The sequence below is a fragment of the Heterocephalus glaber genome, unplaced genomic scaffold (assembly GCF_053883595.1).
Source record: "Heterocephalus glaber isolate CG9 unplaced genomic scaffold, H.glaber_assembly_v1.0 deba00001465, whole genome shotgun sequence".
NCBI classification, from domain to species: domain Eukaryota; kingdom Metazoa; phylum Chordata; class Mammalia; order Rodentia; family Bathyergidae; genus Heterocephalus; species Heterocephalus glaber.
In genome coordinates, this window is record NW_028258312.1 from 17,958,687 (window position 1) to 17,986,050 (window position 27,364).

General features: G+C 38.7%; 1 long non-coding RNA gene across 4 annotated transcripts in view; it reads right to left on the reverse strand.

The window, feature by feature from the left end:
- Positions 1-18,490: 18,490 nt before the first annotated feature.
- The window catches only part of LOC110348480 (uncharacterized), a 245,519-nt gene continuing 236,645 nt past the window's right edge, over positions 18,491-27,364 (reverse strand). For 3 of the 4 annotated variants that reach the window (XR_015438951.1, XR_015438954.1, XR_015438952.1), the window contains one exon: positions 25,636-26,016. This is a non-coding gene — a long non-coding RNA (uncharacterized LOC110348480). Of the gene's footprint in view, positions 24,323-25,635; positions 26,017-27,364 lie in introns of those variants that run through there. The other variant, XR_015438953.1, reaches the window with a different exon arrangement.

Here is a 27,364-nt window from a genome sequence, read left to right on the forward strand (position 1 = left end):
GATTTCTACTTTGCATGAAGACTCGTGCAAGAGAAAAGAAAAGAATAAATTCATGTCCTTCTCTAAAATTTTAGCTGTCAACCATTCTAAGCTTTTTCTCTTTAATCACTTTGCTATCCTAAATTGTCCTAGTAAGGTACATCTTGTCTCCTCACCAACTGTGTTTATGATTTCTGCCCTGTTATTTTCTCTTTAGCCTGTATAATTAGTTTGTCAGATAGATATCATTCATTGATCTCTTTTTATCCATTGCTAGGCATTTTCTATTTGTCCACGTACAACACATGTAGATCTATGAAGCTCCAAAGCCCAGATTCTTTCCATTCCTTCATACTGCGAAATGGAAGCCCTAGCTCCTTAGAGGCAGCCCCGGAGGCTTCACAGTCACCCTTGAGAGGGAATTCCACCATAGCTAATGAGCTGCAGGGGTACCATAGCCTAGGAGTTCTATCTATATGGGCAACTGGAGGACTGATCATTAGCATCCCAGCATCCGTGACACTTTGGAGGTGTCTGAAAAATCCCCCAGGACTTTATTTCAGATTGGGATGAGAAAGAATGTAATGATCTACTCAATAGTTCTTCTGAGAGGACTCAGTCCCAGGTGGTAATCAATTGATCAAAATTATCTTTCCTGGGCCGGGACTTAGCTCAGGGGTTCCGGCCCCTGTCTCGCAAGCACAAGGTTCCAAGTTCAATCTCCGGTACCAAAAAAAAAATCTTTCCTTCCTTCTTCACCACCTACACTAAAACATTTTTTGTAAGTATACTGTGCTTTCTTTTTTTTCCCCACCCTTGCTCCCTCTTTCCTTTCCTTTTCCTTTCACCTAGTGAAACACAGAGTTTCATGAGTCAGTAACAAACACTTGCAGAAGGTGACCCCTCAGGACTCTCATGTCCAAGATCCAGCGCTGATGCTGCTTCCAAACTGGTACAGAAGAATCCTGTCTCCAGCACAGTCCTGCGGCTGGAGCACTGAGGCTCCTTCTATCCCACAGCAGAGGAGGAGAGCTGAAGGGAGTCAGATAGGTTTTTCTCACTGAGAATGCTGGCCAGGAAAATAAATCCTTCCTGAACTTGACTTTCAGTTACTAAAAGTTCATGAAGTCATTTCAGAAAGGAACCAAATTAAATACACATTGTTTCCTGGGTGGATTTATAACACTTTACAAGCAAGGTATATTTTCTTGGCATCTGACCAATTCTGAGGCTCTGTCAGACCCGTGCATGAATTCTGAAACAAACTCGAGGTTCACTGAGTGTCCTGGGATGGGGCTGGGTGTAAGCCATTCCTTCCAGTTGCTAAACTGTGGATGCTGTGTTGAGCTTTAGTTGAGGCAACTCAGGAATGATGCTGAGAATTTTCATCAGTGAAGATGAACTACAGGATTCAAATAGCAGAATAAGCCTCACCAGTAAAAGAATCAGGGAGGGGCATGGGCAGGGAGTTTAAATCCCTCCTATGAGTGAGGTTGCTCCACTTCCTGTTAACCGAGAGAGCTGAGAAAACTCAGCCGTGAATGTGCCTGGATACAAAGCAAAGAACCACTTTATATTATTAAGGCTTTTGTAAATTTAGGCATATGTGATGAAATATTACTCTGCCATTTTATATAGAGATTGTAGAGGCGGTAGATTGTTCTCCTTGAGTGAAAAAATTGAATTCTGCCTCTCAGTTGACATAGGATAAAACATAATATTCTGATGTTAAGTCTGGAGACAGGAAAGTTCTTAGGGACATCTGTTCTTTGTAGCCATCCAGTATCCCTCCCTTCCCTGTCTGATATTAGATACTCTCTCCCTACATAGCTTTTCTCATGAAGAAGCCCATCCCAGGTGGTGTGCATATGGCCGGTGTGGCCCCTATTCCCCACGATTTCTCCATTATCATCACGTGGGTGAGCACATGACTAGGTCATTCCAGCAATGACAGTGATTGGCTCAACAATGGACATGAGACTTCAGCTGAGCCTATTAGAGTACTGCGGGAGATTTCTATCAGACCTGTCTGAGAAGATTCTCTCTTTGCATGGAGGTTATAAAGCTCCTAGAATGTCCACTGGGCTATGTGGCAGAAGCTGTTACTTGCTCTCCAATATCTCTTCCCTACCTGTCTCATAATCATAAAGTTTTAACTAGGCAGACAGAATTATAACATATATAGAATAAACATCTGCATTTCTCAGCTTTTGTTGCAGTTCCATGTGGCCCCATCAATGGCATATATCTGAAAATGTCGTGTGAGAGCTTTCAAAAAAGTCTTTTAAGAGACCATTGCTTTGTACCCACTATTTTCCCCTTCTGGCTTCCTGCTGCTTGGAACATGGATGTCATGGCTGGAGTTCCAAATAGACCATAAACAATGTCCTCACTCCAGAGACATTACTGCAGGAAACTGTAAGGATCGATAGCTGAAGACTTCATGGGACATAATTGCCTCACCAGTCCTAAATTGCTTATCACCAAAATGAAAATGTAAGACAGACATCAACTAACTTGTTTAAACCATTTCAATTATTTTTACTACTTGAGTAGTAATTAGCTGCCAAATTATCTCAGTTAATTCAGGCTGCTTTCATCAGCATGTCCAGCACACGAAGTGTGACGACAACACAAAGAGAAGCGGTGCCAAAATTTGAAAAAAAATTCTGTTGATATAATTTGAGTCAATGAATGTTGCCTGAATGAGTCTTTCCTGAAACCCTAGCCTCTTCTGAATTTTTCAGTTAAATAAGCCAATGTGTTTACTTATTTTCTATTTAAGATATTTCAAATTTTCTGTCATTTGCAACAACAACAACAGTCCAGGTTAATATAGCAATCATCTTATATTAATATAGCAATCATGCCCTCAATAAAATGCACAAAATTATTTTGACCAAATATATACTATGGAAGATAATGGGTTGTTTTTGTTTTGTTTCGGTACAGGGGATCAAACTCAGGACCTTGCGCTTTCGAGGCAGGCTCAGCACCACTGAACTAAATCCCTGGCCCAGACAAACTATAGACTATGGAATTGGGAAGTGCAATCAATTTATTTTGAGATATCCATATTCTCAAAAGAAATGAAGGTCTAAACCAACATCTGGATTACATCAACATCATTATCCTTTTACTACTGGCAAGTAGTTTTTTAGTATTTTAAAATGCTACATGGGACTCCAGTGACTTATAAGACTTATGAAGACATTACCATGGGAAAAAGCAATTTAGGAAGATTCATCTGCCTTCAAAGTACAGGAGAGACTAAAGGGATTTTGAAGGATGAGACTAGAGGCCAGATAAAATAAGAGTAAGAACTGAGATGGCAGGAGGTTAGTGGCAGTGGGAATCAATAAGAAGGGAACAATCCAATCTCTGCCTTTAACACATGTTCTGTCCTACTGATATTTTATATAAGTAAGTGCTCTGCCATTCGGGCAATGTTTTCACATATATTATCTCATTTGAGACTTAGTAATTCTTTGGAGTAAGTAGATAAAGCTGGTAACTAGTTTCACCATTTTACATGAATGGCAACTGAAGCTTAATGTGGTAATGAGTCTTGTCCTAAGTTACATGGGTGTTAGAGCAAGAGCCAGAAACCAGACTGTCCAATTTGTAGTTCAATCTGGATGCAATGTCTCTCTCTGTACAAAAGACACACCTATAAACACAGGGCTTTTCCAGCCACTCTATTCTGTTTTGTTTGTGAATTCTATTTCCTTCTCTTCTTACTCATGACCTCTTCTGAGAAGTGATGTAGCCTAAAAGACAGAAGTTTATCTTAAGATGACTCATCATTACAATGTTAAATTGAAATCACAGAGCAGAACGTGAGGTGGCAGGTGACAGAGGAAAGAGGAACTTCCAAATAGTGACAAAAAAAAATCCTCAGTCTTTTATTCCACAAAATAGATTTTATGTTAATTTTTAAAAAATGTTTTTCTCTGTTCATTGCCTTCATGATTATGAGATCACCTCTCATTCATTATTGTACCAGTAGCCCTGATGATTTTAATAATTTATCATCTCAAGGAGCCATGCAAAGAGAAAGGAAATTGCTTTAGACAGTGTCTTATTCAGGCAAACGGAAATGGCTTCTGAACCACAGAAAACAAATAAACATGCCTCTACCTGGAACTTCATTAGTGTTTGCCTGTTGTCTGGCACTAAAAGATGTGCTTTAAAACAATGAAGCAGTGTGCTCCTGGAGACTCTGAATGGAGTGAGGCTGTCTGAACTCTACAAGGAGGGGGTGCTGAGTGTGTCTAGGAGCGCTGGGCTTGGTGGAACCTCTAAATACTGGGTGTGAGACCATGTGCTACATGTCTTTCCATACAGCAAAATGAAATGCCAAGTCCTTACTAGTCCACTCAGCTTTCATTTCCAAAGAAGCATATTTTACTACTCAAAATGTAATGCAAGTCTACCATGTATAGCTGTGGTACATAACAATCATCATAATATTCATACTTGGTTCTCTGGTGACAGTGTAAACACTTCTAAAGAATATAACCATTTTCTAGTCTCATCATCACCATTGATGTGCTTCTCATTCCTAGCTTGTGAATTAAAAAATAAGTTTGGAATTCTGTGGGATCCTGTTGAATTCCTTAGGTCTGTGGTCAAACACAGCTAAAAGGTTATCCTTTTCCATAATGTTATTCTTGGGCGTGGAAAAGAATATCTTTTTAATAAAGGAAAATTGGCAAGGGGACTTCTTCTTGCAGTGAAGTCCTGGTTTGGCACAAAATGTGAGGTGCAAGGGGTGCAAACGTTGCATTTCTGATCCTTACCTGGCAATGACACAAGAGGACACACTTCCCTGGTTATGCTTAGCAATGTGCAGCACCATGATGGGTTTCCGGTGTTTGGATGGACCCTGATTAAGTGGTAAAAATCCAAAGTAAAGCAATGTGACCAGGCAAACTCAGCCTCCTGGAACAGAGCGTGTGATTTCTTCCATTCCTATGGAGATCCTCATTTGGCTAAAAGTCCACTCCAAGAACAAAGTGTTTCCAGATCTTTGGCAAAAAAGAAATGCCCACTGTTCAGCTTTCTCTAATTCAGAAAAGTATAATGCTGACAAGGAAATATGAGTCTCATCTATAATTTTCTTACAGTAATAATAGTTGTACAAGTTAAGTATCTATACGTTAATGAGGTTAACAGTGGCTATTTATCAGGTCATTATTAGAATATGTCATTTTCCCTAAGCTACAGGATGTGAGATGGTACGTGAAATATGCATATAATATGCATGGTACACCTGTGTATAACATGCAATATGAGAAAGTACATATGCATATGTGTATGATGTGATCATTGGCATGTGTGTTTGTGTATACAGAAGTGGCATGTTGAACATTTAAGATTCATGAGGCATAATCATATAAACTCATTTTGTGTTTGTTTTCTATCCTCTGCTGTCCTTTTTAGTCTGCCCTTGAATTAAAATGCAGGCAATCTCAACGAATTTTTTTCAACATACTTAATATAGTTTTAAAAATCCTACAATCAAGAAATGTAAAACTCCATCCTATGATTCAGCATGGAAGAATCTAGCATGTTCTGCACCTGCCCCAACCCATGGGCTAGTGCACCAATTTCCCAGCTTCTGTGAAGATCCCTTCGAATGGCTCCCTAAGAATTTTCTCAAGATTGCTCGCCGCGGATGCCGATAGGTATCACCTCGCCTGGAAGCTCTGACCCCTCACCACCACACACACATCAACAACTGAATAAAAAGGTACAGAAGGCCAACTTGTGGCTCCAGGTTAAACATCCCTGCTGTGTGACTCATAATGCAAACCTGTCCGCTAGAGGAGGCCAAGGCCAGGCTTCATTTGAAATCACACCCTTGCTCAGCTTACCCCCTTCTTTACCTGATTCTTGCTGACATTTTCTGAAGTGCATGCCTCAAAAATTGCCCCAAGTCTCACTCTCAATATCTGTTTCTAGAGAATACAACCTAAGACAAAAACAAAACCATCTCTATATTTATTGAAAGTTAAGATTCTCCATCTTTCACTGAAGGTAGCACTGTCTACCATAAAGTCACCAGCCTACAGAGAAGGGGGAGAGGTTAATTTTTGATTACTCACCTGCCCACAAGACCCCAGTCACCACCAGCTGCCTGATACTGTAAATCACTCTCCTGTATCAACTGAAAGGAACATATGCTTTTTATTTTCAAGACCATAAACATATTGAATCCACTGAGATTTTCTGATGTTAAGCATCTTTATACTTCTGGTGGGGAAAAAAAGAATTCTTTCTTAATCATGGTGCCTTGTATATATTGAGGTATTATTTTTTGGAACCTACTCACATCTCTTTATGCCTCTATTCCTCTTTTCCATGCTGATACGATGTAGAATTTTAGTTTTGGATTGTTAACAGTTTTTGTATCCCCTGAAAATCTTTTGGACAAAATACCCTTTAAAATATTTCATATGTTTGATTGCATTTCTCACATTTATTTTTCTTCTTACTGGAGTACTTCCTCCGAGAGGTTCTTTGTGTAGCAAATTTTGTATGACTGAGAATATCGCCCTTGGATGTTCTATGGTACAGATGAAATCTGGCTGTGAGTATCTTCTGGATGACAAGCCCCCAAACTTGCAGTATCCACACTATATCAGTGTGCTTTCTAGGTGACCTCTTTTCCTCCCAGATACTGATCTGAGAAGTATCTTACCCACAAAATCTGAAAAAGTGCCCAGCGCATTAATTGTAATTCTAGGTTTTTCTTCAGGCCTAGAGTAATTCTTATACCTGTGACCAAGGAGGACTACAGAAGTGTGTTTTGCTGTGTTATTTGAAAATATCAGAAAATAGAAAATACAGTAATCTAAATGTTTATAAATAAAGACTGAATGAGTGAATAAATTGTGGTTTATTCTTCTAATGGAATACTATGCAGCTGTTGAAATGAATGAACTAGATCTAAATGGACAAATCTCAAAAAAAATATTACTGAAGAGATAAGACCAAACTAAAGTTCCAAAATTCTGCATGATTCCATGTGTATAAAAATTTTAAAACATTAAACAATACTACATATATATATAGCAGAAATATGAAAATGCTACTGACAAACTCAGAAGAGCTGTGACTCCTGAGAATGGATAAGAGGGATGAGGGAGAAAGGAAGGGAGGATAGTATCAGATGCATTCATAATACATAATACATTCATAATACTGTGTTACAAACAACCACACAAGAAATATCTGAAGCAAATAAACAGAAGCCTGACATTGGTTAAACCTATGGAGGTTAACATGTGGGTATCTGTACTATTTCTTTTCTGTATGTTTAAAATATTTGGCGATGAGATATAAAGGGATACGGTCCAGCTGACCCTCTGGGAACCAGGTTTGTTTCTGATTTGCACCGATGACAGTCGTGAACTCTGGGACAAGACCCTGAACATCCTGCCATCTCAGTTGCTACATTTGTAAATGGAAGACAATAACATTTTGACTGACCTGCTTGAGTGTTTGGAAGATAACTAAATGAAATAATATCTTTTAAAGCCACCTTGAAAACCATTAAGAGCTAAATTATTTGATTTGATTATTTTATTTGTGTGGTGCTAGGGATAGAACCCAGGGCTTGACACATGCTGGGCAAGTGCTCTGCCACTGAGCTATACCCGCATCCCCAAGAGCTAAATAATTTTTATTATAGAGTGTTTGCTGTTTTCATGTTGACATGAATATTCATGATATTCATAAAATAATAATGCTAGTTCAGGGGACTGATAGCAACTTAACTATGATTTTTAATATTGCTATTTTCATTCTGAAAAATTATATTTACTATCTGAATCTGCTCAGTGATTTGACAAAGAAAGGGAAAAAACTGGATGCCAGCATTCCTAAGTCTATCCCCTGAACTCTCCAAGGACTTGAAGGAATTAAAGCACAAAGATCTAGGAACCAGCAAGCACTGGGAGAAGTACACATTGCAGATAAGCACACTGTTTTAAGAAATGTAGGTTTAGCAAAGAAGACCACTGACACACAAGCACAAGGTGTGTTTCTATATAGAATTCTGAAATTGTATTTTAAATAATAGCCTTGAGAAAGAATGTAAACAAAAAAGAGGAAAATAAGAGGAGCTTTTAACACATGCACTCTTCTCAGTTGTGCTCTTCTTCATAAATGAACTCTCCTTGAAAATATTTGTTAGATAGAAGTAATTAAGGCCGAGGCTTTATCCTCCCTCTGCTAATTAATTACAGCAAATGAGCTTGTAATGTGCATCATAACAACTTAATAAGTTTGGCCAAACTATTTTAGATTCTGCTACGCTGGTATTTCATCATTGCTGAGCTATTTAAATTAGGTAAGTAACATCTGAACATAAATAGCTTTGGAATTACCCATGTCCTTCAAAGTGAACTCTACGTTTTGAGTAGATGTGCTGTTTACATGGACAGGATGACAGCAGAGAATGACATAGAGGAAGCAAGGAGAGGGAAGAAGGAGGAGGAAACAGGGCAAAGGTGAGAGTGTACATGAACTCTCATCTTCAGTGACTTAATAGCCATCCCCTCCACCGTATGCTACCCTGGCTATTCCAACATCCCCTTCACATTTTTCAGCATTTATTGGACTTGAATGTGAAAAGGACATAGATAAATGAGCCTTTCTGTTCTGTTCTTTTCACATTTTTGGACACTTTGTCAATTCTTGCCTCAACTGTCTACATGAACCTGGGTCAAAATGTGACTAATACAAGCTCTTTAGTAATGTCTCCACTTTTAATGAAACTTTAAAGACAATTAGTGACTCATTGAGACGATGAATAGATCTTGTACATCTGGGAATGAGTTAAAATATGGCCTACGGTCAATGAAAGAGCCACCTGGCCCCAGACCAGCTGTGAATTACCTCAGACACAATTACCTGAGACTTTAAAGCCTTGGTTTCTTAAAATTAAAGGTCAATATGTCTTCTAGGTAATAGAATCTGCCATCACCTCAAGTAGTTAATTGACTAACTTCAGCTGAAGTCAAGCACAACTTCATCTCCTCATGCTTGGAGAACAACAAATTGTTCACCTCCCACACAGCTATAATTCAGGCATTTCCAGATTAGGTCTAGGAGAGCAGACCTGGAGCTTAAGGAGACCTACTGGGGACTTGTTCTGCCCACTCTTCTTTCCTGCTTATATTTCTATCAAATTTCTCTAGAATAGATCACAAAGGATTTCCACTATAGAATGGAAAAACGTGGAACAATTCTCTTGAGAGGTCTTTGAAACACGAACTGTTTAGGGTCAGAAAAGAACACATCAGTTTGACAGACTAGAAGAAATATTACAGGCAAAGGCCAGTAGCAAGCAGAAATAATTAATAAGCTCCCTTCCTCTCTTGTCATTGTTGCACTCATCATCCTAGAAGAGAATGGATGAAAATGGGGACACATGCACACACACACATGCACACACACACATACACACACATACACGCACACATACATACACACACAATCTGTTTTGGCCCTAAAAGCAATTTTAGTACTAACACAAATTGTATTTAAACACATTTCTTGATGCTTTTCCCAAAATACATTTTACCCTTAAATTTGTGAGCCAGCTAGGATAAAAAGTAAATGCATGTATACTTTGGATGGACAGAATCAAGTCTGGACTATAAAACTGGGGCTCTAATCCATTTCTTCTCTGGTGGCTTCCCTCCCACCTTCTTTTTAACTCTGTAGGATTTGTGTTTGGCTAATATGTGAGATGATGAAGATTTTAGGTGTGTCCTCTCCCAAGTTTACATGCATTTTTATTTGGTTTTTTTTGTTTTGTTTTTAGTGCCGGGGATCGAACTCAGGTCCTTGTGCTTATGAGGGAGGCAGCAGAACCACTGAGTTAAATCCCTGGCCCTATATGCATTTTTTAAAAAAGACTCGAAAATCCCAAAGCCTCCAAAATTCAGGGGAGTGACAGGCACAGGAATGCGATGGTGGATGGTCTAGCTTCAGTGCCCTGTCAGTGCCGCACTGAAACACTTACTGCTAAAGCCAATCCAGGAGACACTGAGCAAAAAGAACCAACATGTGAAACAGTATCTAGTTTGTATTCACTCTTGACAGTGAAATAAAGTTTAAAGAATTTCAGCTCTGGGAAAACTGTCCCCTGAATTAGATAGTCTCATGAAAATATTTCTTTGTATAGAAAAAATATCTATGCAAGCAATTTGGGAAGCCTTGAAATCAGTATAAATCCTATGGATTCCTCAAAGGGTGAGAGTGTCCAATAAGCAATACACAACCAACTAAAACAGTTTTTTTTAACAAGGAAAGCCAACATTTTTTATGTTCCTTTGTTCCTCACTGACAGGCCATAAATCCACTATGTATTTGCTTAGAATGGAAAAACTGAGATAGCCCGGCAATCTTACTTATTATATTTCAATAACTCCTACTAGTCTCTAGATTTTATTTCTCAGCTCTTATCTTGCCCATGTGGTCTTATGTAAAGCCTCCAAACCTCCAATTTCTTGGTTATGTTAAAGAGCTTATCCAAGTCCCCTAATGTGAACTTCTAAGATTGCACTTCACAGAATAGCCTGGCAGCCTTGAATTCCAGTAATAGAAAACACCTCTTAAACAATAGCTCATTTTATTTAAGCCAAATTTATCAAAATCAAACCCTCTCTAGAACAGTATTCTCATTTATAGAACTCACTCCATCACTACTCTTCTGTGGGGCTCCTTTTCCTCTTGGCACTAAAGATGTCTTCTTGGGGAAGCCATAATTGGTGAAAAACATTTTATCTCATCTAAAGATTTATATCAGTTATTCAAATTCCATAAGGACAATGCTTAGTTTTCCTTGAATCTGTTCACATTAGATTATTTGTACATTAAATTATTCGATTTTGATGAAATCCTTCTGTCCTTTGAGAGAAAGTCCTTCCCTTTACTATCAGGAAAACAAACAATTTGGTAAAATGACATGTTATTCTAAAAGAAAAAAATTTGATTTCTTCATACGATCATAACAGTTTTTAAAAATTTAAAAGCATCAAGTGAAAAAAAAAGAATAAGAAATTTATCTTGCTCTGCAGCCTCACTAGCATTTGTTGTTGTTTGATTTCTTGATGATTGCTGTTCTTCTGGAGTGAGATGGAATCTTTGTGTGGTTTTAATTTGCCTTTCTCTCTCCAGAGATGAACATTTTTAATGAATTTATTGGCCATTTGTACTTCTTTTATGAAGTATCTATTTATTTTATTTGTCCATTTTTGGATTTGGTCTTTTTTTTGGGGGGGGATCTAATTTTCTTCAATTCTTTATATACTCTAGATATTAGTCTGCTGTCTGAGGAGTAGGTGGTGATATTTTTTCCCATTTGTACTAATAAAAAATGAAAAAAAAACCCAGAATTGTGTCTATATGTTATTAGGATAATTAAATTAAAACAATCAGTAAAAGGTACTTGTTAATAACCAACAAACATAACAGGTACTCAACTTAAATAGGCACCCAGGAAATACAAATTAAAACCACAATGTGATATTTCACTGTGATTGTTAATCTTACATGTTAGCATGACTGGGCTAAAGGATGTCCAGATAACTGGTGTCATTTCTGTGTGTGCATATGAGAACAACTCTTGAATCAGAGACTGAGTAAAGATCTGCCCTGGCAGATTGGTGTGAGTCATCCAATTTGTGCTCTGGAGAGAGAAAAAAAAAGGAGGAAGTACGGACTCTTCTTGAGCAGGGCAGTCTTTTTCTGTCCTTCAACTTCATAACTAGTTCTCTCAGGCCTTCAGACTCCAGGATTTATGTCAGAGGGTCTTCTCTATACCTCACACTGTGGCTTTAAGTCTTTGGGTTCAGACTAAATTACATCACCAGCTTTCTCGGATCTCCAGTTTATGGATGACAAATTGTAGGATTGCTCAGCCTCCATAGCTGCACGACTCATTTCTATTGGTTGTATTTCTCTGAAGAACCTTGACTAATATGTACACATATGACAGAATACTGAAAAGCAAAAAGATGTAAAAGGCTGAGTGGAGGCCCCAGAATTTCTGTATACTGCTGGCAGGACAGAAGACCTCAAAACTCCACTTAGGTGAATCTACTCTAAAATGAATTCATATATACCCTATTACTTGAGTACTAACAAAAAGTCAAATGTATGTTCACCTGAATCTTTGTACCAAAATGTTCATAGCAGCAATTTTAACAGCATCAAAATAAAAGTACTCAAATGCCCCTCAACAGTTGAATGAATTGGGATATAGTCACACAATGAATACAACTATGAATGTAAACCATCCACAATTACACACAACAATATTAGTGGAGGTAGCCAACAATGTCCAAGGAAAGACAATGGACATAAAAGTATACACATGTGGGGCTGGGGATTTAGCTCAGTGGTTTCAGCACCTGCTGTGCAAGCTCAAGGACCAGAGTTTGACCCCTAGTATCCAAAAAAAAAAAAAAAAAAAAAGTATACACATGTGCTATGGTTTATGTTTAGATGACCCCCCACCACCACCACCACCAAAGACTCATGCAGATGAGGTGGGAGTTTCTTTTTCAGAGGTATCTGAATCTGGAATGTGTGATGCTGAGGTTAAGGGTGTGAGATTACTAAACCACTACACCTGAGTGATTAGTTTGGCACCGCCCTAATCCCAGTAGTCTGAATAAGATAAAAGGGGCAGGGAGACGCTGTTAAACTTTCCCTTGCTACCTTTGCTGCCTTGTGCACGCCATGTTGTTTCTCCTCTGCAATGCCTGTTTGCCATCCTTGCCTTGGAGCCAGCTAATTAGGGACTGAAACCTCTATGAACTGTAAGCCAAATAAACCCCTTCCTCTCTAACTTTGGGGGTCAGGTATTTTGTCTCAGCAAAGAGAGAACAGTAACTAACACAACGTGTATTATTCCATTTATATAGAGTACAAAAACACATGAAACTCATTAATGTCATGCTTATGATATTTATTCTATGAAGATAGAAGAGAAAGTCAAGTGCCAGAGGACAGAAGTGTTCATCCTCCATATTTCTTCTTCTCCCATGGGAGGCTCCCACTTGGAACACTACAGCCAAGATAAGCTAAGACTATTTTCAAAGGAATGCTGATGCCAAAGTCAAGAATGAGCAGACACAAAGCCATGGGGATACACTTGATGCTGCCTTGAGCAGCAAGAAGGACATGGGGCTATTCCCACAGACATAGCCATCCCATGACCCTGACTATCAAGGAAGGGGCCCTTCTTTAATTTTCCCACCTACATCCCTATCAAAGCACAGAAAATACTTTGCTTTAGGTTAAGGTCTTAAATGGAAACATGTTAGGTGTGAGGCGGTTGAGCGAATGGATTGACAAGAGCAGTAGTAGAGAAAATGAGTAGACTTGTTTCATGCCATTTACACAAGGGTGTTTGACAAAAACTACTGTAAATGTTTATTTCACACATAATCCCTGTGATAAAAGTTACAGGTGGATATTGCATGCAGGTGCCCTCCAATTTGTTTAACAGAGTATATTACTATATTTGAATTCAATTCACAACAAAGATAATCCTCTAACACACATTCATGAAGTGTATGAGAGCTAACTGTGCTGGACAATAAATGGCAAATGGTACATATAAATGAAGGTCATTCTCCTCCCTTAGTCAACTAAGTTTTAAAACCTCTCTCTCTCTCTCTCTCTCTCTCTCTCTCTCTCTCTCACACACACACACACACAACTTTTTGCATGTGGGGACCCATCTTTTCTATCTTTGTGCCCCTTCAGCAGGAGCTGATGCAAGTTTCTTAACAAATCGTTGTTGGTGAGGAAAAATGTCAGTATTGATCATTCACCCTAAAGCTCTCTTTCATCAGTGTTTCTTGGACTCTGCTCATCCCTAATGACTTGTCACCCTGGAGGAGACCCTTGACACATCTCTTCTGTTTTCCTCACTTTCAGTTTCCCTGAGACACTTGTCCAACTGCTTGTCACCTACCTCTCACAACAACCACACTTTTCCAACCACAAATCTACCTACCTGGTGCTCTGGGTTCAAGAAGTCTGGAAGCAGCAGAACTCTGAAATGTGTGTAACAAAGACTATGATCCTCAGCCTGGCCTGTTAGAACTGTTTGGCCAACTCTGAAAGCAAACACATGGCCAGACCTCACTCTCTGAACTTCCAACTTAGTTTGTCTGGGGTGGACCCCTAGCAGCTATATTTTAAATTCAATTGAATTTTATCATTGTTATTATTATTATTATTATTATTAGTAGTAGTAGTAGTAATAGCAGCAGCAACATTTTGCTGGTACTAGGGATTGAACCCAGGGCCTTTGCACTGTACTACATTGTCAGCCATTTTTTTGTATGTTTGTTTTATTTTTAATTTTGATACAGGGTCTCACTACATTGCCCAGGCTGGGCTTGAACTTGTGACCTTTCTGTCTCAGTCTCCTGCAGGTGGCTGTATTTTTAAAAGTGCACCAGCCAATTTTAATGCAGTCAGGCCTGACAGCCACTGCCTAGAGGATGAATGCCTATTGACTAGATGTGAGAAAGAACCATCTGTAATAAGGCAGGACACAAGAGAAGGGAGAAAGCATGATCAGTATAGGCTCTGGGCATTTTATTTAAAGCGAGGAAGAGTGGAGATGGGGGGAGGACAGGTTGAGCGAGACACCCTGTCCTGGGCCAGAACTTGGCTCTGACGAGACGGGGCTGACAACTCCCAGACAGGCCTCCACTCAGTCCTAAGCAGCTACGCATGAGGGAGTTTCTGGTGGTTCTATCCAGGGCCTGGTCTCACTAGGATGAAGAACTGAGATAGTAAGGACAGGTCCCTGACGAAGTTATGGTGAGGATAATGTGTTCTGACCCTGGCAGGGGCTTCAGCGTGCTTCGTCACCCTCACACTCGCTTCCTCCTGCATGCTCAGCATGCTGTGCCTCCCCACCCCGGGTCTCCACACATTCTTCTCCCTCCCTCCCTCCTTTGTACAAACTCTACTTTTACTGTAGAGTGACATTTCATGGGAGTGTTATAATAGTTGTTACTGTTGTTATTATTTATTATGAATTTAGCTCCAATTTTTCAGTCTTGACTTCCTCAAGAAATCTGTAAGTGTAGGCTCTAGTAAAAGAAAAAGACCTAAATTTGAGGCTAATTTGATCATTTATTAGTCATAAAATCTTGGACAATTGATTGGCTGAGCTTCAGCTAATTTCTAGTCATACAATGGAAATAATAATACCTACTTGAAAAAGTTTTGTGAAGATTAAATATCACAAAAGAACATTTTTTGACAATTGGAGGATGTACAACAAGCGTAGTTTTCTCCCCTTCTGCGTAGGACCTATCTTTCAGACTTGTGTAATGTGGTGGCCACTAACCATGTATAGCTGTTTAAATTTGGATGAAAGTATTTACAATTAAAAATTCAGTTCCTTGGTTTCATCAACCACATCGCAAGTTCCTGCTTGAGATGCCTATTGTATACAGCTGGTTCCCACTGCACTTAACACCATGAATAATACATTTCCTTCACAGTGGAAAGTTCTGTGGACAGTGCTACTTTCCCACCAGAGCTTGCTTACAGTGAAGACAAAAATCATCTGTCAGACCCACTGGCTGGCAGCAAGGTACAGGACTAAATCCTCTGATCAGAATATCTCATGTAAACACATACGCTTCTTCTTGGTGTCCACTGCCAGAAGAAATGGACTTTTAAAGAAGATGCTGGGTTCAGCTTACTCAAAATAAGCCCAGTTTACTCAGCAATTATGAGGCTGGGTAGGTTCTGTCAGTCTCTAGCTCTGTAGAAGCAAATAAAGCCATCTAAGGTTGTCAAGGAAAGGCCTATTTGCTATGAATTTTATTTATTAGTCACTCATAGCTTCTAGACACTGACTTGGTCAACTCTGAATACATTTCCCTGGCAACCAGGGCTAAATTAAGCAACATGGTAGAGCCATGAGGCAGGGAGCCTTTTGAGAACATCGAACCCATCATCTCCAACTCCAAAGTTGCCTTTTATCTTAATTGCTATGCCTAGGCCAGCCTGCCAACAATTGTCATCTGAAGCCTGTAGTGTTCAGGTCACTGGTTCAGGTCATGACTTGTTTAAGCAGGAAAAGCAAGAACATGACAGACACACAGGCACTGCACAACTCCATTGGCACCATTTACAATGTTCTCATCACAGGTTTGTGTAGGTATTTATTCTGATAATTTTGCACTAAGTCTCTTAAGGAAGGGATGATCCTTTTTAACTTTCACAAGTTACTTTATATGCTAGCTACATAGATAGTTGAATGGTTTAACCTGACACCAGCGGACAGAAAACAGACCAAGCCATTGAAATCCTTAATCTAGGGGAAATTCAACATTGGGGTCCGGGAATGTTCTGGATATGCATAGGCTCTCCTTGTTCCAAAAGCTGCCAGAGGAACTCTCCCTTGGGGTTTACTGGACTGAGCCAGACTTGCACTCGGAGTCTGGAGATTTCCACTGGTTCTGACCACATTCCAACACTAACACAGTGGTACTCAAGCCTCTCTCTCCACTTACCTGAGGAGTTATTTTAAACTACATCATTCTTTGATCCAATCTCTGTGGATGGGACCCAGACAATAGTATTTTGTAAAAGACTCTAACTTGCAGCAGGGTGGAAACTGCTCCTCTAGCACATGGGAGGGACGGAAAGAAGGGGTGGCTGATGCCCTAAGAATGGGACAAGCTGTTGAAATGGAAGATTTCTTATATGTATTTACGCAGGCTTTTTTATCACTGGGACCAAAGATAGGCTGAACATAGAGAGAAACTAAAAAATAACCATCGTGGCATTCATCACAGTGCAGTAGGTTGCTTGATTCACAAGTTTCATATTACCTCACAAATATAAAGAAATTACATCAAAGTTCACTGATACAATTGCTCTGCAATGTTCAAATTTAGCTCTAAAGTATTAGAAGAAATAAGGAAGGAAGTGCAGAAGAGGGGAAGGGGAAGCCAGGCCCATTGTAGAACAGAAGTGCACCCTCGGCCAAGTCCTACAGGCATCTTACCTCCGTCTAGTCTCAGGAGGGACATGGCTCACTGGAATGTGGGGTAGGAGTGGCAGGGCCACTGAGACTATCTTCCAAAAGTGCTGACTGTTCATCTGGAAGTCCTCACAGTTACCTACTACGTAAACCCAGAGTGGCCTGCTCTACTTGCTTTTGTTGAGAACTGCCGGGTCATGGTATCCAGTTCAAGTGAGCTCCGAGAGTCATGGCTTACACTCAGGTCCAAGAAAGCAAGTCCCCTTGAGCTCTCTCTGACTTCAATCTGCCTGGCTGATCCTTCTATTTTGTTTCAATCATGAGTCAGTGTGTGCTGTCTTCTTTGTCACACAGATTTAGTGGAAGTGTTCAGAATTCCCAGACATGCAAAATTTTTAACTGGTTCTTTGTTAAAGAGCCAATCTTATAAATATATGCTGTATTTTCAAATGCACGCTCTGAATCTAAAAATATACATCCACTTCACATTTATCTAGGCCTGTGTCTACTGAAGACAGATGCTAAAATAAATTTAGGGAGCAAAACATAAGTTGCCGCTCCCTCATTTTTACTCATCCATACTCCTTATAACTTTCAAAGGCCAGCTCCACTTCTCATAACTTCCACTAACCTTCATCCAACCCAAAGTAAGCTCACTCAGGAAGAGAATGTTTATTCCTCTTGTTCATAAATTAACATATGAATTCATATAGTCATATAAATACTATAAATGACAACTCTCAGGCATTTAGCTTATCATACAGAAGTGTCTTTTTAACTAATATACTTTTTAAAGTGGCCAAAGTATATAGTAGAAGAATATATACTTTATAATTTTCACTGATATTTATTATGAAACAGTCCAAATTTGGAAAGTATTTTATACCATATTTATCCTTGCTATTGAGAGAGGACATAATAATATTTCAAGATACAACATGCCAGCTGAGCGCGGTGGAGCACATGCATAATTCTAGCACTCTGGGAGGCTGATGCAGGAGGATCACAAATTTGAACCCAGCCTGGGCAACTTTAGTGGCTTAGTGTGACACTGTCTCAAAAATTTTAAAAAAGGGCTGGGGATGTAGTTCTATGTAAAGCCCTAGCTTCAACCCCCACTACACACATACACACACACAAACACACACACAAATCACACACACACACTTGTTTTTTCACAACTGTAAGACCCAAGTTCCTTTAATTACCATCTCCTAGGATCATGGAAAGTCTCCAACATTCCCCCGGTAGAGGCATGTGCCTCTACTGAAAAAATTGTGAAGGTTGAGAGGAAATGCTACCAACTAAATTATAACATACCATTTGCTTTTAAACACATCCCAATTTCAAAGATGTTAAAAGGCAAGAAAGTGTATATCTTAAATTTGACAAAATATGGTAATACGATCTTCCAGAATGAAGGCAATATGCAATAAAAGTTGGGAAAACCTTCAGCCAAATATTAAAACATATCATAAATCATATAAAAATTGCTTGCAAGAGAGGCCTTAGACCTGTCTCTGAAACTCACAGAGGACCAGACTCAGGATTGTGGCCAGGTCTGCTGATGGCCTGCAGAATACACTGAGTACACACTCTTGTCCTAGAAGGTGAACCCAAAAGAAATCAAAATCATGGTGCCATGGCCTTTGCTTCCACAGCATTAGGCGAAGTCCTGAAAGAACAATGCGACAGGAGTTTCACGTTTAAAAGGAAAATGAGTTAGCTAGGCTATTGCCCAGCAAGGGCTCAGTGGGACATACTTTCAAGCTAGTCCACCCCGGGCCAGCCATCAGTGAGTGAAATCCCCCAGAGTAATGGTCACATTCTACAAGGCTGTGATGATTTCCTTTGCACTACTTTGTAGGAACTTGATCACATATGTTTCATTGCGTGCATTTCAGAGGATGTGGGAAGTGCACCTTGTGACTGGTGTATTTTCCTGAGTGTCTTGCACAATGTTGTACACGGGTTGAGTGAACCCTAGAGAATTGCGAAGGATAAATGGGCAAATAACTGACCAAAAGAAAAGTATTATTATCACTTAGTTCTGGGGTTGGCAGTTACTCCATGAATCAGCAGTGTAAGAAGAGTGTTGCTTTGCAGAATGTTAACATACAGAAGGGTGAGCAGTGGGGTTCTTAGGCCTGTGAGGGGGCATCTCTCCCACTCACTATTCCTGTCTGGCTATGACTGCAAAGAGGTCCCCTACTCTCTTTTTAGCAACTGGGGTCAACATCAACAGTAAATTCAGAAATCTTGCCTTTTATTCCATCACAAAGTAGCCTTTCCTTAACCATGAAATAGAATCTAATAGATACATTTAAGTGTCCCGTATGGGAACATTTAGTTTTTCAAAACCGGCTAATATTCTTGCATATAATTTATAGCACATTTCATCAGAACCCAACAGAACTATAGTAAACCCTTTTCATAGCCACACTGGCAATGTTGAGAAAGTTGAAGATGACTCTTGAACTGTCATAGAACTCTGCTTTTGCCCTGGAACTGCTCTTGTCAACAAGACATGCACCTCAGCACAGGGAGAAACAATCCAGAGGCAGCAAAGAGCCATACAACTGCTACTGGTGCGTCCCTCCTGGCAGCACTGCAGAGGCTGCTGAGCTGTCCCTTTCCTGCCTCACAGTGAGTCATGGTACCATCTGGGCTCCTGTCCTGAGAATACATAAGGGAAAAGAAGATGACATCATGCATGCAGACCTGTACCATGTCTCATGAATGGGGAAAAGACCACCACCTGCCAGTGTCATCCACCAAGCAATCAACACGTACTGGATTCTTGGAGTCCCATCCTTGTGCTGGCACTGCTAGCGTCTGTGAGGAAACATCACAGAGCATGTAGGCCAGCTAATAATAGGAAAATCACAAGGAGTATATATGTAAAAATACATATACATACAATATATCATATCTGTGATATATAGCCTACATCTATATTGATAGAAATGAAACAGCTACTCTTATTTCAACCACATTTTGTAAAGCAAGAGAGAACAATCATTACATAAACTGCTTAAGTAACCAGAAGTTGCTTGCAAACCAGGAAAATGACATGTCTTTCTTCTCTTTGTGTCCCCATTGGTTAACATGCTATTCAACAGATTAAAGTATTCAGGTATCCAGAACTGCTTGCTGAATGAATTCATGCGTGAATATCTTCCATGAAAACAGATGCCACCTGAGCTTAATGATTCTTAGGATTGAACTACCCGTCACAGCTCCCAAACAAGAAAAAATAGCACTTTATTTCTGTAGTTTTGGCTATGTCATACTGCTGCCCTGGTCACAACTAATCAGTCCATTAATTCATGCTGAGGCCAAAGGATCATGTAAGAGGAAGGCCAAGCTGCTATGTGGGACTCTGGCTGAAGATCCATCAGTAGGAGTCCACTGGTTGCTCTCTCTTAGGACATAGAAGTAGCACAGGCAGGAGGCTCACGAGCCCTGCTGCCACATCAGGTAGGTGATGCTCTTTTAGATGCCCAGGGCCCAGGGGGACTGATTGACAGCTGTGTACTTGTAAAGAACTCTGTCACTCTAGCCAGGTTCTCCCTAACCACATTCTGAGAAGTGGAACTGAGAAATAAGAGAAGATACTGCTTGATAATAGCCCAGAAAGACGGTAACCCAAATCCTTTCTTGTTTAGTTACACTCTCAGATGCATACTTAAGTTTCTTAGAAATCTTGCCCCCCCCCAAAGTTTAACCCTATTTATCAAAGGGTCCCAAAGTCTTCATTTTGCAGCACAAAACAACCACAAAAGTATAGCATAAAACTCCAGAGTTGAGCAACGGAGCCCCAAACTAGCCTGGATGTAACTCCTTCCTCAGCACTCAAATAAGTCTGACTAAAGTACTGCCCCAATTATGGGCTTATAACTATTATCTTCAGGAAATGAGTTTCAGACTTGTGATAATAAAGCCACAGGCTCGAAATTAGACTAGGCCCTTTTCTATAAAGCAGTTACTCAAAAATTGTAACACGAGTCCACTTTGGGTTTCAACATTTTTAAGACTTTATGACTTCAGGAATCCTAAAAACTGTAGTCATCATCCATTAAAAATGCAACTTTCAGAGTGTTCCACAGACAAGGAGATAAACATTCTTTGGACCAATCTATTTTCACTAGAGCCCTTCCAGTAAATATGTAAACAATTTTGAAGCTGGCAGACACACATGCTGAGCAAAATAAAATCCATTTTAATTGTTGCCCTACCAAGGAAAGGGACTCTGAGGAACTTGTCAAATAAATAAATGATCTATGCCTGTTCCTGTCACTTTTTCTTTTCTTCATTAAATGTAATAAATAAAATTGATAGCTTTGGGAAGAATTTTAGGTCAGCTGTTCCAATTGTAACATTCCTTCACTTTAATATCAGTTGCCGCAACTTTCCAAACTTCAAAGCAAAATCTGTTTCCTGCACTTCTCTAGACCACAGCGGTATCGATAAAGTTCACCCTAACATCCCTGGCTGGAGCTTTTCCTGATACATGCCTGATGTTTACTTTTGAGTTTTCTTTACCTTCTTCCATTCTACCAGTAACCCCTCATTCTGCTCTGGAGTATGATGCATTCAGTTTGTAGTAGGAAAATGAATTCCTTTTTGTTTTTCAATCATTTGATGCTTGCAACATAAGCTACAAAGAAATACAACTTTTAATCCATCCAAAATTCTAATTAAGAATAGCTGACAAAAACTTAGCAATGAGCAAATATAACTAATAAAGGATAAAATACACTTTAACAGTTCTAGGGGTATAAAACTGCAGCTCTAGATAGACATAAAAATTAGTGTTTTAAAGGAGAAGATCATAAAGATAGAAGTAAAACTGTCAATTCTTCCATACTCCCCAAACAAAATAAAATATTCCTCACATCAGGAACTCTTTTCCTATCATACATCAATCAATGCCTACTTTTGTAACTAACAGAATAGCTCTGGGAAAAATTTCAAACAGGGCCCAGGAGTAAATTCAAAGCAAAATTCAGCCAGCTTACACCTTCCAGAGCAAAGGAATAAATGTTTCTTGAATACTGAAACTGCTATTTAAAGTGCATACTCAGAGACAGGGCTTAAATAAGAAAGGGATATCACAAAGATGGACACAGATTACAGTGACCTATTAGCATCACTGAGAAGAAAGAAATAAAAGCTACCAGGAGGGAGGAAAATTAGAAGCCAAAGGATAATAGTTGGGAATGTTAGCTTGCATTCCTGCTCCCTGTGACTTGCTTTAATCTTCAGATTTAGCTCTTTGTTGTTCCTCTTTGTATTTTGTTTCTGAAATGAGTGATAACATAAAGTCATTGAAATAACACCACTAAGACAAACTAACAGAATAGAAAATAAAGGGTAGTTTTGTGCTCTGAGGGAGGTGACTCAAGGAATTCAGCACAAGGACATTTCTGTAAAGCATGATCATGACTACCCTTTCAGGCTGCTCCTGAGGTTTTGTCTCACCCTAAATGCAATCACAGATAAGCCCTTACAATACAATAACATTCCAATAAGGATTGGGAAGCGTGTTCTAGAAAGACTTCGAGTCTGCAGCAACACTCCACTTGGACCACATCCTACCCCACACTTATCCACCCATTCCCAAAAAGGTCTGTGACTCTCCAGGATGGAAGCACATGGCTCCCTTCTCTGGGTGAGTATTCCCTAGCCTCGCCTCTAAAACCCTGGAGACAGACAAAATGATGATGACAAAGTATATACCAAAATAAATGAAATTTTGTGGCATTTCTTTGAAATAAAATGTGCTACGTCAGACCTCTTGATTTAGGATTTCAGATATTCAAAGTATTACATTTCAAATACTTTCAACAGGGACAAATGCAACTTTTTTTACATTAAAAATCACTAAGCTCCAAAGAGATTATTTACTTTCCTTCTACCTTTTTTTGGTCAAAGAGAAGCAATGATAGAAGTATAATTATATTTAGTGCTTATGCAGTAGGTATTATGCTATGTGCTTTTTTTCTTTATATATCCTTTTATTGGTACATTTTAGGTGTACAATATAATGACATTCATCATTGGAAATTTGCACCTTTACATACTCTCCTGGTTCTTATATTTTTCCCCTTCCCCTGCCCTCCCTTCAACCCCTCCATCCCCCTCCCTATTTAAAGAGACTTTGTTTGCTTTTTCTCATTTTCTCATATTAATTCCATTCCCTTGTGCTTTTTATATATTAGTTTTTAAAGGCTCGATCATAAGGTTAAGAGACAAGCTTATTTTATTCCCACTTTATAAATAAGGAAAATGAGGCTCAGAGAAGTTAACAATTTTCCCAAGGTCACATAGCTAAAACTCTAATATGAATTCTGTTCTCTTTGATCCCATATACCTTATACAGAAGAATCTGAAAAACATATATAATAGGCATTAGCACATGCCCATAAAAGAAGAGTATAGCATTTAATTATTCATGTGGAAAAATTGAAATTAATATATAGAAGAAAGTTTAATAACTAGGAAGATGTATGGTAGGTAACTAGAAAATATAAGCAATAGCTGAACAACTTTATATCCAACCCTTTCTATATTGGTCAAAAAAGTACCTCTAAAAAACAATAAGGCCTCAAATATTCTAATAGCCTTCCTCATTGTTTTAGAGTCTTTCATTTTTGCCACCATGGCATAGCTCTAATGACACAGATAGATACACAATCAACATATTTACACTTGTACAAAATTCAGTTTTACAAATCATCTACTCATCTATAGGTATCAGGCAAGTGTTTAATACATCTAATTTTAGGAAGAGGAAGCTTAAACAAGGCCCACTAAGCACAGCAGTTGTCTGAGCCAGATGAGATAGAACTCACTACACTTCGTCACCTGACCAGAATCTCCATTAGATACTGATTTGGAAAATGGGAATAATGCTGTAAGCCATTCACTCTTTGGTAACTATTAACTTAGTTACCTTGCTCTCCAACAGAAGGGGTTTCTAGCAGTTCTCAACCCTGGCTGCACATTAGAATTGTCCAAGAACATTTTTAAGCAATGCTCATGCCTGGGAGCCACCCCTCATGAGTCCATGGTTCTGGAGTACCCGGTTTCCCAAGATCCTCAGCTGATGCAGGTGGGTAACCACTGTCAGATAACCCCTTCTTCAGTGAGGAGGACCAAGTCCAGTCGTTTCCTGACCACGTCCATATCTTCTTCTTGGCCCTGGATAGACTAAACTCACCTGCAGCAGGTGAGTTGAAAGAGGTAAAAACCACCACCAAATCTACTCTGTGATGAGAAATGAAAGCTCTGTGGGAAGAAAAGTTGAAAAAAGAAGAAAATGTCTGTACTTGTAGCTATTTAAAATAGGAAAATTGTTATTCAATTTCTTTAAAACACAAGGGATGCAATCCCATTTTTGTAAATAATCCTTTAAATATGATTTGGTGCTTTAAAATATACACTTCCTAATAGCATTTATCCCTTTATCAAGTTTAAAACAGAGGTCAAGTAGTAGGAGCCAACCTTTAATTGTCAAACTGCAGATGTTCTGATATTTCTAGAATTTTAGGCCACAAAGCAGACTCAACAATCAACAGATTCAATTGCTGCTTCTTTTTATCCTATTTTATCAATAGTTCAGATCTGCAATGCAGGAATCAACTTGGATGAAGTATCTGCATTTCAGGAATCTAGGTCAAAACATTATTATTATTGAAAGATATTAAAATACAGACATCAAACTTCACCTGATGTTCTTATAATAGAATTTCATATATAATTAGCTCATCACATTAAAATGTGAAGCTAAGAAAGAATTAACACATAACTCCTAACTCTGCTGTTAATTTTCTATGCAGTCTAGACAGGTTGCTTAACCTCTGTGAGCCTCAATGTCTTCAGTTTTAAAATGAGACTGTTAATACTTATTTTAAATCCTTTGAGATTTTATTACGCTTGCTCTGCACTTGAGAAACTCTAAAATATAGCACAATGGTAAATTTTCAGTGGTCTCCATATCTTAAGTTTTGTGAGGGTAGGAAGAGCTTCTCATAAATTTTTGCATTATCAGAAATTAGCACAATACCGAGCATACTTTAAATACTAAATGAATGATTAATATTAATTAAATAGATGAATGAATAATAGTAACTGGAGATCACAGAAAACACACCCAAATGATTATAATGTAAAGCAAAATATATTCTTGTGTTTCTTTTTCCATCACCAAAGTTACATTGTCTTTAAGAAATCAGCAGTTATATCTTGTACCCTATTTTTGCCTCTTCTTCCTTTGGGCTAGTGCAAAACGGCCAAAGAAAAGCCCTCAGTGACTACTGGATCATATTTTGTCAGCTAAGGAAGGGTTTGGATAGAACAGACAAAACTTGCATTCATCTCCTTATCCTACATTGTGATCTTACATTCTTTTCTTCTCTATTTTAGAAAGATAAGCATTTGGGAAGCCAGGTAGGCCAGAGTTTATAGATTTCAACTCCAACATGAACATGAAGATTGAAAAACAACCACAGAAATGGTAAACTCTTCAACTTAGCTATATTAGAGAGGGCAGTTGTCAGCAATCTTGGTGCTGAGACTAGTCCTTTTCTAAAGAGCCCAAAGTCAATCATCTGAATCTAGGTTTTTGGGGGGACGGAGTCAGTTACTAATCACATAACCTGTACTGCAGAGACTTGAATTTGTTCCTATAACTGATATCAGGTGATGAACCACAATAGAGCTCATTTGGGCTGGGCTTCTCTCTCTGTGGCCAGAATGCATGAACTGGCTAATGTCTGTAATGTACCAAGTGCTCTTCTTATCTCATCTCCTTTCACTAACAGAGACCGGGTAAAAATCTCCAGCACTCCTTGTAAAATAAGCATGCATTTTCTTTGGCTTTACCTGTAATTGTTCCTAAATAGTACTACTATGCTATTTGGTGTGTGTGTGTTGGGGGTGAAAAATTGGAGGGTCCTGTCCTTCCAAACAAATCTGGGATCCTTCAGGAAAGACAAAAAGAGAGAGAAGTTAATAGCAAAGTAAAGTTAGATGAGTTTGTGAGTTGCCCCATCAAGACTCCATACTCTTGAATAATTTCTTAAACTATTAATGGTACTAAAATATATATCATAAAAACTTCATTCAAACACCTTCCTAAAACTTTACAACTACACAACTTACTTATAGGTATTTTACTAAGTCTCATTCTTTTAAAAAATGTTTCATTAGTACATATTTGCAGGTATAGTGTTTACACTCCTTGTGTGGAGTTGGAACATGTACATAACACATCTTCATCCCTTTTATCATCCCCTTTCCCTTCCCTCTCTCTCCCCTTCTTCTATCTCTTTATCCCCTTCCCATTTGAGAAATACTTCCTATTATCTATCTTTAATTTTGCCCTTTATTTATAATTTGGGTTTCTCATCGAAGAAAAACTGTGATATTTAAATTTGTGTGTTTGCTTTATTTCACTTAACATTATGGTCTAGAGGTGTGTTCATTTTCCTGCAAATGACCACTTCTATCTTTCTTTATGGCAGAATAGCGCTCCATTGTATGTAAATACCACATTTTCTTTATCCATTCAGTTGTTGATGAACATATAGGCTGTTTCCAAGACTTAGCTATTACAAATTGTGCTGCTATAAACAGGACTATGCATGTATCATTATAATATGATGTCTTTAACTCTTTTGAGAAGATATCTGAAAAAGGAATAGCTGAGTCAAATGAAATTTCTATTTTTAGTTTTTTGCAAAATCTTCCATACTGATTTTCATAGTGGTTGTACTAGTTTATATTCCCACCAACAATGGAGAAGGGTTCCTTTTTCCCTACAGGCTCACCAACATTTGTTATTATTTGATTTCTTGATAATGGCTATTCTTTCTGGAGTGAGATGGAATCTCAATATTGTTTTCATTTGCATCTTTCTAATGGCCAATGATATTGAGCATTTCTTCATGTGCTTATTAGGCATTTTTGTAGTTCTTCTATAAAGTGTCTATTCATTTCACTTTCCCATTTCTTTATTTGGTGTTTTACTTTGAGGGGGTCTAATTTTTTTGAGTTCTTTATTTATTGTTGATATTAATCCTCTCTCTGAGGAATAGCAGGAAAACTTTTTTTTCCATTCTATCGGTCATTCTTGAAAAGAAATTAGGCTAACTAGAGGATGGTTTATGGATCTACTATATTAGTACATTGGTAATAGAACAGAGCAAAAACGTCTAGGAAAAATCAGAATTTCAACTTTCAACAGATAGGAAGCTTCCATAAATACTAAGGTTATTGCCTCTTAGTTCAAATGATTTGGATAAAAAATACTCTGCCCAAGAAAGGACT